At 47.5% G+C, this 14,209-nt stretch overlaps 1 protein-coding gene across 1 annotated transcript in view; it reads left to right on the forward strand.

Annotated features, from left to right (window-relative positions):
- The first annotated feature begins 4,862 nt into the window (after positions 1-4,862).
- The window catches only part of LOC139533905 (protein FAM180A-like), a 44,125-nt gene continuing 34,778 nt past the window's right edge, over positions 4,863-14,209 (forward strand). The window contains exon 1 of the mRNA XM_071332387.1: positions 4,863-5,218. The gene's annotated coding sequence lies outside the window, so the exon portion shown is untranslated. The remainder of the gene's footprint in view (positions 5,219-14,209) is intronic.

Raw genomic sequence — 14,209 nt, forward strand, 5'->3', positions numbered from 1 at the left:
TGTTTGTACTTTTAATTTCAATAAATAATTTGTCTTCTTCAGAGAGAAATAAAAAAGGAAAACCATTCCTCTGGAAAAAATAACACTTTTCATATATAAATTAAGCTCAAATCCCTCAGGCAGTTTAGATTGGTGAAACGGTTTGGCTTTTCAACTGATCTGAATACATGTAGAACAGTACCTGCTCTGTCAGTGTGTGCTTGTGTGTAGAACAGTACTTGCTCTGTCAGTGTGTGCTTGTGTGTAGAACAGTACCTGCTCTGTCAGTGTGTGCTTGTGTGTAGAACAGTACTTGCTCTGTCAGTGTGTGCTTGTGTGTAGAACAGTACCTGCTCTGTCAGTGTGTGCTTGTGTGTAGAACAGTACTTGCTCTGTCAGTGTGTGCTTGTGTGTAGAACAGTACTTGCTCTGTCAGTGTGTGCTTGTACGCATGTGGATTTGAAATATTGGACAGCATCTTGTAAGTTTGATCCATGAAGAAGTCAGCAGGAGAATGAAAAGAATAAAGTGCTGGTGGGTGACGGACTGACTTGCCTCCATATCAAGGCTAATCACATAAGCGTTTAAGGAATTTTCAATGCAAGACTTTAATTAAGATTCAGTCCAGTGGTCACAAAGCCACCGTCTCCATGGGCTGGAGTTAAAAGCTGTCAGGGAGGCATAAGGGTTGGCCTGGGCCCCAGCCTACGTCTCCTCTCTTTCTGCTCCTTCATCCTGCTCTCTGTCTCTCCATCTGGCCCAGGGGAGCAGGAGGGAGATGTTTGAACAGGTAGGTAGGGAGGTGGGGGGTAGAGGGGACTGGACTGGAGAGTTGTCTACAGGTAAAGGCAGGTCAGCTCAGGTAAGGCATTTTTATCGTGGAGGGAAGTAGTGGTAGTTGCTTCCTATAAATCTCTTATGGGCTATTTACTTATCAATACCTTTTTATTTGTACTCACAGCTAATGCGTACAGAGCCCCAGCCTCAGTCCCAAACCGACCAGGGCCCAGACTCCAAGCTTTCTCAGCTGGATAATCATTTGTAGAGGAATCAATGGTGGCTGGAAAGCTATTAGGAACATTTTAATTTGGAATAAAAGGAGATTTATGATTGCTGTTATGACGGAGCACCCCAGGTGCTGCGTGGCTGCCGGCTATGGAGGCGTGGGCTGCTGAACAACATCGGGGCAGGCTGGGTAATATGTTGGAGGGACCACATGCTGCCTCAGTGACTTTGGTGAACCACTCTCTCCCCAAACTTTCCTCCTGCACAGCTAGAGTTAGAAAGTGATTTACAGAACACTGGCAGCTTCTTCCGTCTATTTCAGCCTTCTTCAACAGACTATTTAAAAGTGGGTGTGTACTGTAAGTGCACTTAGCTGATAACAACTACTGTGAGTACAACAGCTGGTGGCATTTAAACAATAGATAGGCCTGGAGGGAGAATCATGAGACAGAATGTTCCAGGCCAAATCAAATAAAACAATTATTGTCACATGCTCTGTAAACAACAGGTAGCAAAGCTACCAGTGAAATGCTTACTTACAGGCCCTTCCCAACAATGCAGAATACAAAACAAAATATTAATATTAATAATATAAATACTCAATGAGCAATGATAGCTTAGCTATATACATGGGGTACCAGTACTGAGTCAATGTGCAGGGGTATGAGGAAATGGAGGTAGATATGTACATATAGGAAGGGGTAAAATGACTCAGCAACAGGATAGATAATAAACAGTATCAGCGTGTGTGGTGAGTGTGGAAGTGTGTGTGTGGCAAATGTGTGTCTGTGTGTACGTGATATGTGTGAGTGAGTGTGTATGTATGTGTGTGTGTGTATGCGTTGGAGTGTCAGTGTAAGTACAGTGCACTTGGAAGGTATTCAGATCCCTTGACTTTTTCCCCCAAAATGTACATTACAGCCTTATTCTAAAATTGATTAAATTGTTTTGTTTCTCCTCATCAATCTTCACACAATACCCCATAATGACAAAGAAAAAACATTTTCAAAACTTTTTTTTGCAAAAAAATAACAATACAACTGAAATATTACATTTACATAAATATTCAGACCCTTTACTCAGTACTTTGTTGAAGTACCATTGGCAGTGATTATAGCCTCGAGTCTTCTTGTGTATGAAGCTTGGCACACCTGTATTTGGGGGGGGTTTCTCCCATTCTTCTCTGCAGATCCTCTCAAGCTCTGTCAGGTTGGATGGGGAGTGTCTCTGCACAGGTATTTTCAGGTCTCTCCAGAGATGTTGGATCGGGTTCAAGTCCGGGCTCTGGCAGGGCTACTCAAGGACATTCAGAAACTTGTCCCGAAGACACTCCAGAGTTGTCCTAGCTGTGTGCTTAAAGTCAATGTCCTGTTGGAAGGTGAACCTTTGCCCCAGTCTGAGGTCCTGAGCACTCTGGAGCAGGTTTTCATCAAGGATCTCTCTGTACTTAGCTCCGTTCATCTTTCCCTCGATCCTGACTAGTCTGAAGAACATCCCCACAGCATGATGCTGCAACCACCATGCTTCACCGTAGGGATGGTGCCAGGTTTCCTCCAGACGTGGCGCTTGGCATTCAGGCCAAAGAGTTCAATCTTGGTTTCATCAGACCAGAGAATCTTGTTTCTCATGGTCTGAGAGTCCTTTAGGTGCCTTTTGGCAAACTCCAAGTGGGCTGTCATGTGTATTTTACTGAGGAGTGGCTTCCATCTGGCCACTTTACCATAAAGGCCTGATAAATTGAGCGCTGCAGAGATGGTTGTTCTTCTGGAAGGTTCTCCCATCTCCACAGAGGAACTCTGGAGCTCTGTCAAAGTGACCCTCGGGTTCTTGGTCACCTCCCTGACCAAGGCCCTTCTCCCCCGATTGCTCAGTTTGGTTGGGCAGTCAGCTCTAGGAATAGTCTTGGTAGTTCCAAACTTCTTCCATTTAAGAATGATGGAGGCCACTGTGTTCTTGGGGACCTTCAATGCTGCAGAATGTTTTTGGTACCCTTCACCATATCTGTGCCTCGACACAATCCTGTCTAGGAGCTCTGTGGACAATTCCTTCAACCTCATGGCCTGGTTTTTATATAGACAGGTGTGTGCCTTTCCAAATCATGTCCAATCAATTGAATTTACCACAGGTGGACTCCAATCAAGTTGTAGAAATATCTCAAGGATGATAAATGGAAACAGGATGCACCTGAGCTCAGTTTCGAGTCTCATAGCAAAGGGTCTGAATACTTCATATATATATATAAATTCAAAACATTTCTAAAAACCTGTTTTTGCTTTGTCATTATGGGGTATTGTGTGTAGATTGATGAGGGAAAACAATTATTTAATACATTTTAGAATAACGCTGTAACATAACAAAATGTGGAAAAAGTAAAAAGGGACTGAATACTTTCCCGAATGCACTCTATGTGTGAGTGTGTGGGTAGTGTCCAGTGTATATGCATAGAGTCAAAAAGGGTCAATGCAGATAGTTCGGGTAGCTATTTAGCATTCTTATGGCTTTGGGTGTAGAAGCTGTTCAGGGTCCTGTTGGTTCCAGACTTGGTGCACCAGTACCGCTTGCCGTGCAGTAGCAGAGAGAGCAGTCTATGACTTGGGTGGCTGAAGTCTGACAATTTTTAGGACCTTCCTCTGACACCTCCTGGTATAGAGGTCCTGGATGGCAGGGAGTTCGACCCCAGTGATGTACTCGGCTGTACGTACTACCCTCTGTAGCACCTTGCCAAGCAGTTTCCATGCCATGCAGTGCTGCAGGCAGTCAAGATGCTCTCAATGGTGCAGCTGTAGAATGTTTTGAGGATCTGAGCGCCCATGCCAAATCTTTTCAGCCTCTTAAGGGGGAAGAGGCTCTTGTCATGCCCTCTTCACTACTGTCTTGGTGTGTTTGGACCATGTTATGTCCTTAGCGATGTGAACACCGAGGAACTTGAAGCTCTCAAACCGCAGCCCCGTCGATGTGAATGGGGGCATTTGGCTCTCCATTTCCTGTAGTCCATGATAAGCTCCTTTGTCTTGCCCACATTGAAGGAGATGTTGTTGTACTGGCACCACACTGCCAGGTGTTTGACCTTCTCCTATAGGCTGCCAGGTATTAGTAGTGGGAAGTGTTTGTTCACCTTCGGCCTCACTACCTTTGTTGTTAAACCTGACATCTCCCCTTACCGCAATCTTCCCTCCCACTGCCTTGGCTTTGTGACCCCTATTAGTCAGACTTGGTCAGCGAGATGCTCTTTGTGTCTGTGTTACATCTCTTTGTGTCTGTGTTACATCTCCCACCACAGAGCACATGCACGAGCCCCCGTTGCTGTGCAGGGCAGCCAGTGTTCCCATCCAACCTTTGTGTTCTCCTGAGTTGAATCCACAATTAGCTGTCTCCTATTCAACATATACCCCTAATGCTCTCTTAGCATGACCTATCTACAGGTAAACACCAAACCAATGGACCCCTGGACCCTTACTGAACTACCCCTGTTGCCTGGCTACCCATCCACATCTCTGCGGCCAAACTGACGTTTCTTCTCCAGGATGACAGCGATCGATAGAGCAGCGAGTTGTCAGGCAGCTGCCCCTCCTTGGTCTATGGTATCGATTCATCATGTTCTTCAGCAGATTCCATTCCACTAGTGGTTTGATGATGTACAAACTGTGCCCACGTGAAAATCTCTGGTTCCCTCTGTTTCTATTACATAGAAGGAATTCTAAGTTTGGTTTTAGATGGGAGTTCGAACTTTTAGCCCTGATCAAATAGAGGGTTCGACTCGAGAACTGTTTCATTATTGTAGGGTTAACGACCCCTAAGTGTATATTTAACTTTTGGGGGTGGACGTATTTCTTCACAAGGGGGAGTGCTTTAAAGTGTGGTGGTCTTGATTTTGAAACAGGGTTTATTCACTAGGAACTAAACGGAAGCAAACCGAAAGATACAGGGAGGGACCTAATGTACCTGACTTTGTCAAATAGAAACTATTGTTTTTGTTGTAAAATGTTTTTCCGTTTGGAGTAAACGGTTTCTTGTGCAAAACAGGGGGTGTATTCATTACGGAAACTGTTTAAGGTTTAAGAACCAAACGGAAGCAAAACAAAAGTTTCTATTGGACAAATTCAGGTAGGTCCCTCCCCGTTTCGTTCCGTCTGCTTCCTTTTACAAAGAAACGTTTTGCAACCAAATCTGTGTAATGAATACGCCCCTGGTGATTATGTTTGTGATCCATCAACACATCAAGATCAAGAATATGGTGAGTAGCACTGAACCCCTTTTGTAAATGCTTTTACCTGTGTACTCAAATTAGCCATATTTCAATTTCTGAGTACTTTCAGTGCAGATAGACTAGAGCAAATCCTTTTGAGAAGTGTTAATTCCATTAAGATCAAGCTATCTCTTCTCCGTCTATCAAATGCACGAGGAGGACCTTTGCCGTCAAAACTCATTCACACCATGACAGTGTGTAGCCTATGGTGCTGTGAAATCTTGAAACATCTTCTATTGTCTCGTCTATTGATTTATTTACGTTCTTTAGGCAGTTTGTGTTCCTTCCTGCCAGAGAGATAGATAGATAGATAGGACTGAGTATAAAATCGCTGGCACTCGGGGCTGACAGAGTCCATTATGACAGCAATGATGTGTTCACTCCTGCTGTCACCCTTTGACTAATGGCATCTCCTGTAGAACGCATCAAAACTCTGTCTGCCATTCAACTCAGTATCGAGGTCTTCCATACTTTCAGAGTCAGGAATCTGAGTACAAGTATAATGTCTTCTTTGTGCCAGTCGCTGCTTGTTATTATTCACAAACTCCTTCAGAAGCTGACTTTAATCAATAGATACAAACACAGCTCTTTATTTTTTTATGTCTTTGCTCTGCACATTTTAAATGATAAGGACGATAATAGCACAGAGCAGACATTGTGGAGGGAGAGCTCGTTGGGGATATGCTGCCTCAGTCGTCGCTCGGGGATGTTGTGGTCCTGCCAAGGTGCATAGTCTGTGCAGGGCCGGGAGAAGTGGCCTATTAAACGCCTGTAAAGTAAGCACATTTGATGTCCTTGAGACGTCTACTTCACTCACGCCCTCATAACAGGGTCAATACAGGCCCAGACAACGGTGGTTCATTGAAAAACATATAAACAGAGACCCATAGATATTGTGATGAATCACTCAAGATGCCGATATAATAATAGAGTTAGCCAATTGGCCCTCTCTCCTGTCTCCACCTCCCCTCCAAGGCTCTTGCCTATGCTACTCCTCATGGGGGACACTTGTTGTGTGCTCATTGATTATATGGTTTTTAATGCACATCATGCAGAGCAGGAGATGCACAGTAGTAGTGCTGAGAGGGCCTGTATGTCAGTGCATCGATCTCTCCATTAACCGGTCAGTGTTGGACAGTGCAGCCATGTATCCTGTTAATAAAGTGTCTACGGTACCACACTGAACCAGGTGCAAAACACATTACTTCCTATTAGATTGGCCAACAACAAGGAGAGCAAATACTTTGTCAACTGTTTAGTGTTTCCCCATGGACTTTATTCTAATGGAGAGTGTGATATGAGATATCATTTCCCTGGTTTATATTTGCGACTTGTTGTTGTGTTCCTGCAAAGGCAATAAATCAAGCTCTTTAGCGACTGTCTCCAGATCAGCGCTTGCTGCTACTGCATCAGCATCTAAAGAGCAGACGACATCCATCAGATACTCTGGGGGCATGTCAATAGTGTGAAGTGGCTTGTCTCCTCCCTTTCATCTGCACTGATATTAAAGAGGCTAAAGCCAATTCACCATAGGTATCTTTACCATATTGTTTCCTCCATATCCTGTTTGTCTCAGACACAATTCCGATGCTCCTTAGTTGAGATTCTGTGAACTGAGACTGGGGCGCTGTGTGATTCCCTGCTCAGTTGTAAAGATTCATAGATATCTTTAGACTCGGAGGACGTTAGCTTATGGTCTCATGTTCAATTATTAAACCGGCCCAAATGGTGTCTCGGTCTTCCTGGGCGTCCCTCCCCTGCGCTAGCTGGTGGCTAATGGCTCTGACCGCCACAGAGCTGCTTGTTCAAACCATCAGCAGGAGCTCTGCTGGGCGAATGGTTAAGCTTATTTGCATGTCTTAGTTTTCAGTTGCAAATAAGCTTAACCATTCGCCCAGCAAGCATGTCTTAGTTTTCAGTTGCAATGAAATGGAATTAGTTGGAATCACATTGTGGATGTATCTGGTGTCAGGGTGTGCCGTAGACTAGCCACAGGTCAGAAATGTACTGCGTCGTCCAACTGAGTGTTGGAATTGGGAGATGATACTGTGGGGTTCCTATTCGCTCCACTGGTCTTTATGCAGTAGTAACAGAAGAGCAATACATGTTCCCATTCAATCTCTGTTAATGTGCCTATTAACTTTAATCGTTTATCAGAGCATCAGGGGTAATTTAATTGTAATCTTTGAAGAGAATAGATTATGTGCACTCTATTAACCTTTTCACTGCTTCCCAGCTAGGCTGCTGTGTGAATATCAATAGTGTTTTCAGTGTTTGGTCCTCTCCTTTTCTCCATGAGGAGAATTTGAGCAGAGTCAATCTGGACTCAGAGATAGACAATTAGTATGATATGTTACGTTTTGTATGGTATGTATTCATTTGTGGATTTTCATCATCCATTTCATATGATATGTTATGAATTACAATTCGTATTTGTTACAATCTGCCATTTGTACAATATGTTACTAATTTGCAAAACGTAAGATATATTACGAATTCCAATTTGTTGTGGCTAACATTAGTTAGTTGTCTAGGTGGCTAATGCTAATGTTAGCTAGGTACCTAATGTTAGCTAGGCTAGGGGTTAGCTAGGCTAGGGGTTAGGATTAAGGTTAGGGTTAGGTTAAAGGGTTAAGGGAAGGGTTAACTAACATGCTAAGTAGTTGCAAAGTTGCTAATTAGCTAAAATGCTAAAGTTGTCTGTGATGAGAATCAAACAGACAACCTTTGGGTTGCTAGAGGTTCACGTTATACGTAAACATTCCATCCCGACCAACCACCCTACTTTAGTTTTTGCCTTAAGTAATCCTCTGTTTTATGTATCCATACCAAACGTAACATTTCATACTAAATTGAGTAGGATTTACATTTACTATGTTACGTCCAGTGTATGAGAACAGGCTGGCAGAGCAGGATTGTCTAACGTGTATCACTGAGTGCACAATTTTTTTTTTTTCAACTTTATTTAACCAGGTAAGCCAGTTGAGAACAAGTTCTCATTTACAACTGTGACTTGGCCAAGATAAAGCAAAGCAGTGCGACAGAAACAACACAGAGTTACACATGGAATAAACAAGCATACAGTCAATAACACAATAGAACAAAAAAGAAAGTCTATATACAGTGTGTGCAAATGGCATGAGGAGGTAAGGCAATAAATAGGCCATAGTAGAAAAATAATTACAATTTAGCAGATTAACACTGGAGTGATAGATGAGCAGATGATGATGATCAGATGATTGTATGTAGGTAGTGATACTGGTGTGCAAAAGAGCAGCAAAGTAAATAAAAACAATATGGGGATGAGGTAGGTAGATTGGGTGGGCTATTTACAGATGGACTAAGCACAGCTGCAGCGATCGGTTAGCTGCTCAGATAGCTGATGTTTAAAGTTAGTGAGGGAAATTAAGTCTCCAGCTTCAGCGATGTTTGCAATTCGTTCCAGTCGCTGGCAGCAGAGAACTGGAAGGAAAGGCAGCCAAAGGAGGTGTTGGCTTTGGGGATGACCAGTGAGATATACCTGCTGGAGCGCGTGCTACGGGTGGGTGTTTTCATCGTGACCAGTGAGCTGAGATAGGGCGGAGCTTTACCTAGCATAGACTTATAGATGACCTAGAGCCAGTGGGTCTGGCGACAAATATGTAGCGAGGGCCAGCCGACTAGAGCATACAGGTCGCAGTGGTGGGTGGTATAAGGCGCTTTTGTAACAAAACAGATGGCACTGTGATAGACTACATCCAATTTGCTGAGTAGAGTATTGGAAGCTATTTTGTAGATGACATCGTGAGTGAAGGAGGCTTTGTTGCGAAATAGAAAGCCGATTCTAGATTTGATTTTGGACTGGAGATGTTCGATATGAGTCTGGAGTTTACAGTCTAGCCAGACACCTAGGTATTTGTAGTTGTCCACGTATTCTAGGTCAGAACCGTCCAGAGTAGTGATGCTTGTCGGGCGGGCGGGTGCGGGCAGTGAACGGTTGAAAAGCATGCATTTGGTGCTAGCGTTTAAGAGCAGTTGGAGGCCACAGAAGGAGTGTTATATGGCATTGAAGCTCGTTTGGAGGTTAGTTAACACAGAAGGGCCAGATGTATACAGAATGGTGTCATCTGCGTAGAGGTGAATCAGGGAATCACCCGCAGCAAGAGCGACATCATTGATATACACAGAGAAAAGAGTCGGCCCGAGAATTGAACCCTGTGGTATCCCCATAGAGGCTGCCAGAGGTCCGGACAACAGGCCTTCCGATTTGACACACTGAATTCTGTCTGCGAAGTAGTTGGTGAACCAGGCGAGGCAATCATTTGAGAAACCAAGGCTGTTGAGTCTGCCAATAAGAATGTTGTGATTGACAGAGTCGAAAGCCTTAGCCAGGTCGATGAAGACAGCTGCACAGTACTGTCTTTTATTGATGGCGGTTATGATATCGTTTAGGACCTTGAGCGTGGCTGAGGTGCACCCGTGACCAGCTCGGAAATCGGATTGCACAGCGGAGAAGGTAAGGTGGGATTCGAAAGGGTCAGTTATCTGTTTATTAACTTTGCTTTCAAAGACTTTAGAAAAGCAGGGCAGGGTGGACATAGGTCTGTAACAGTTTGGGTCTAGAGTGTCACCCCCTTTGAAGAGGGGGATGACCGCGGCAGCTTTCCAATCTTTAGGGATCTCGGACGAAACAAAAGAGAGGTTGACCAGACTGGTAATAGGGGTTGCAACAATGGCGGCGGATCATTTTGGAAAGAGAGGGTCCAGATTGTCTAGCCCAGCTGATTTGTACGGGTCCAGATTTTGCAGCTCTTTCAGAACATCTGCGATCTGGATTTGGGTGAAGGAGAAGCTGGGGAGGCTCGGGCAAGTAGCTGCGAGGGGTGCAGAGCTGTTGGCTGGGGTTGGGGTAGCCAGGAGGAAAGCATGGCCAGCTGTAGAGAAATGCTTTTTGAAATTTTCGATTATCAGGGATTTATCGGTGGTGACTATGTCGCCTAGCCTCAGTGCAGTGGGCAGCTGGGAGGAGGTGCTCTTGTTCTCCATGGACTTTACAGTGTCCCAAAGCTTTTTGGAGTTAGAGCTACAGGATTCAAATTTCTGTTTGAAAAAGCTAGCCTTTGCTTTCCTGACTTCCCCGAACAGTTGCATACTATTCGATGCAATTGCAGTCCGCCACAGGATGTTTTGTGCTGGTTAAAGGCAGTCAGGTCTGTAGTGAACCAAGGGCTATATCTGTTCTTAGTTCTACATTTTTTGAAAGGGGCATGCTTATTTAAGGTGCTGAGGAAATTCCTTTTAAAGAACGACCATGTAACAGTCCTGACCTGTTTTATGTTGTTTTTTATGTGTTTATGGTCAGGGCATGTGTTTTGGGTGGGCAGTCTATGTTATCTGTTTCTATGTTGGTTTTGGGTGACCTGGTATGGCTCTTGATTAGAGGCAGGTGGTTTGCGTTTTCCTCTAATTAAGAGTCATATTTAGGTAGGGCGTTCTCACTGTTTGTTTGTGGGTGATTGTCTTCCGTGTCTGTGTCTGTACACCACGCGGGACTGTTTACGGTTTGTTCGTTTTGTGTAGCCTATGTTTCCTATTCGTGCGTTCTTCTTGTTTTATGTAAGTTCGTCGTCTAGGTTTGTCTACACCGTTTATTGTTTTGTTAGTTTAGTCAAGTTCGTGTTTTCGTTAATAAAGTATGTCATTTCACTACGCTGCGCCTTGGCTCGATCACTACTCCACCTCTTCTTATGAAGAGAGAGAGGACAGCCGTTACAGAATCACCCACCATACCAGAGCCAAGCAGCGGAGTCAACGGAGTAAGGGACAGGAAAAGAAGGAGCAATGGACATGGGACGATATATTGGACGGAAAGGGTTGCTACACTTGGGAGGAGATCCTGGCTGGTAGGGATCGCCTCCCATGGGAACAGCTGGAGGCACTGAGAAGAGCAGAGGCTACCGGAGAGAGGAACCGGAGCTATGAGGGAACGCGTCTGGCACGGAAGCCCAAAAAGCCCGTAAGTAATTCCCAAAAATTTCTTGGGGGGGGGCTAGAAGGTAGTGGGCCAAGGGCAGGTAGGAGACCTGCGCCCACTTCCCAGGCTTACCGTGGAGAGCGGGAGTACGGGCAGGCGCCGTGTTACGCAGTAGAGCGCACGGTGTCTCCTGTACGAGTGCATAGCCCAGTGCGGGTTATTCCACCTCCCCGCACTGGGAGGGCTAGATTGGGTATTGAGCCAGGTGTCATGAGGCCGGCTCAACGCGTCTGGTCTCCAGTGCGTCTCCTCGGGCCGGCATACATGGCACCGGCCTTACGCATGGTTTCCCCGGTTCGCCTACATAGGCCGGTGCGGGTTATTCCACCTCCCCGCACTGGTCGGGCAACCGGGAGCATTCAACCAGGTAAGGTCGGGCAGGCTCAATGCTCAAGAGAGCCAGTACGCCTCCACGGTCCGGTATTTCCGGCACCACCTCCCCGCCCCAGCCTAGTACCTACAGTGTCTACACTACGCACTAGGCTACCAGTGCGTATCCTGAGCCCTGTTCCTCCTCCACGCACTCTCCCTGTAGTGCGTGTATCTAGCCCGGTGCCTCCAGTTCCGGCACCACGCACTAAGCCACCTGTGCGTCTCCAGAGCCCTGAACACACTGTATCTTCTCCCCCTACTAATCCTGATGTGCTTGTCCTCAGCCCGGTGTCACCAGTGCCGGTACCTCGCATCAGGGATAGAGTAGGCTTTGAGAGTACAGTGTGCCCTGTTCCTGCTCCCCGCACTAGTAGGAAGGTGCTTATCATTAGCACGGTGCCTCCAGTTCCGGCACCACGCACCAGGTCTACAGTGCGCCGTATCCGGCCAGAGCCATCCGTCTCACCAGCGCCATCTGAGCCATCCGTCTCCCCAGCGCCATCTGAGCCATCCGTCTCCCCAGCGCCATCTGAGCCATCCGTCTCCCCAGCGCCATCTGAGCCATCCGTCTCCCCAGCGCCATCTGAGTCATCCGTCTGCCAGGAGCCTGCAAAGCCGCCCGTCTGCCATGAGCCTGCAAAGCCGCCCGTCTGCCATGAGCCTACAGAGCCATCCGCCAGACAGGAGCCGCTAGAGCCGTCAGCCAGACAGGAGCCGCTAGAGCCGCCCGCCAGACAGGATCTGCCAGAGCCGCCAACCAGACAGGATCTGCCAGAGCCGCCAACCAGACAGGATCTGCCAGAGCCGCCAACCAGACAGGATCTGCCAGAGCCGCCAACCAGACAGGATCTGCCAGAGCCGCCAACCAGACAGGATCTGCCAGAGCCGCCAGCGAGCCATGAGCAGCCAGAGCCGTCAGAGAGCCATGAGCCGTCAGAGCCGTCAGAGAGCCATGAGCAGCCAGAGCCGTCAGAGAGCCATGAGCAGCCAGAGCCGTCAGAGAGCCATGAGCAGCCAGAGCCGTCAGAGAGCCATGAGCAGCCAGAGCCGTCAGAGAGCCATGAGCAGCCAGAGCCGTCAGAGAGCCATGAGCGTCGAGAGCCGTCAGCCTGCCATGAGCGTAGAGAGCCGTCAGCCTGCCATGAGCGTAGAGAGCCGTCAGTCTGCCATGAGCGTCGAGAGCCGTCAGCCTGCATGGACCTGCCAGAGCCGTCCAGCCAGGACCTGCCAGAGCCGTCCAAACAGGACCTGCCAGAGTCCTTCAGCCGGGATCTGCCCCTTGTCCCGGTGCTGCCCCTTGTCCCGGTGCTGCCCCTTGTCCCGGTGCTGCCCCTTGTCCCGGTGCTGCCCCTTGTTCCGGTGCTGCCCCTTGTCCCGGTGCTGCCCCTTGTCCCGGTGCTGCCCCTTGTCCCGGTGCTGATCCTTATTCCGGTGCTGGTCCTTATCCTGGTGCTGCCCCTTGTTCCGGTGCTGCCCCTTGTCCCGGTGCTGCCCCTTGTCCCGGTGCTGGCCGTTTATTTAGGGGAAGGTAGTTTTAGGGTGGTCAGTGGAAGGGGTAGACAGAAGAGGGGAGTGACTATGGTGGTGTGGGGAGAGCGTCCTGAGCCGGAGCCACCACCGTGGTCAACTGCCCACCCAGACCCTCCCCTGGACTTTGTGCTGGTGCGCCCGGCGTTCGCACCTTGAGGGGGGGGTTCTGTAACAGTCCTGACCTGTTTTATGTTGTTTTTTATGTGTTTATGGTCAGGGCATGTGTTTTGGGTGGGCAGTCTATGTTATCTGTTTCTATGTTGGTTTTGGGTGACCTGGTATGGCTCTTGATTAGAGGCAGGTGGTTTGCGTTTTCCTCTAATTAAGAGTCATATTTAGGTAGGGCGTTCTCACTGTTTGTTTGTGGGTGATTGTCTTCCGTGTCTGTGTCTGTACACCACGCGGGACTGTTTACGGTTTGTTCGTTTTGTGTAGCCTATGTTTCCTATTCGTGCGTTCTTCTTGTTTTATGTAAGTTCGTCGTCTAGGTTTGTCTACACCGTTTATTGTTTTGTTAGTTTAGTCAAGTTCGTGTTTTCGTTAATAAAGTATGTCATTTCACTACGCTGCGCCTTGGCTCGATCACTACTCCACCTCTTCTTATGAAGAGAGAGAGGACAGCCGTTACAGAATCACCCACCATACCAGAGCCAAGCAGCGGAGTCAACGGAGTAAGGGACAGGAAAAGAAGGAGCAATGGACATGGGACGATATATTGGACGGAAAGGGTTGCTACACTTGGGAGGAGATCCTGGCTGGTAGGGATCGCCTCCCATGGGAACAGCTGGAGGCACTGAGAAGAGCAGAGGCTACCGGAGAGAGGAACCGGAGCTATGAGGGAACGCGTCTGGCACGGAAGCCCAAAAAGCCCGTAAGTAATTCCCAAAAATTTCTTGGGGGGGGGCTAGAAGGTAGTGGGCCAAGGGCAGGTAGGAGACCTGCGCCCACTTCCCAGGCTTACCGTGGAGAGCGGGAGTACGGGCAGGCGCCGTGTTACGCAGTAGAGCGCACGGTGTCTCCTGTACGAGTGCATAGCCCAGTGCGGGTTATTCCACCTCCCCGCA

Source organism: Salvelinus alpinus, chromosome 11 (assembly GCF_045679555.1).
Source record: "Salvelinus alpinus chromosome 11, SLU_Salpinus.1, whole genome shotgun sequence".
Lineage (NCBI taxonomy): Eukaryota > Metazoa > Chordata > Actinopteri > Salmoniformes > Salmonidae > Salvelinus > Salvelinus alpinus.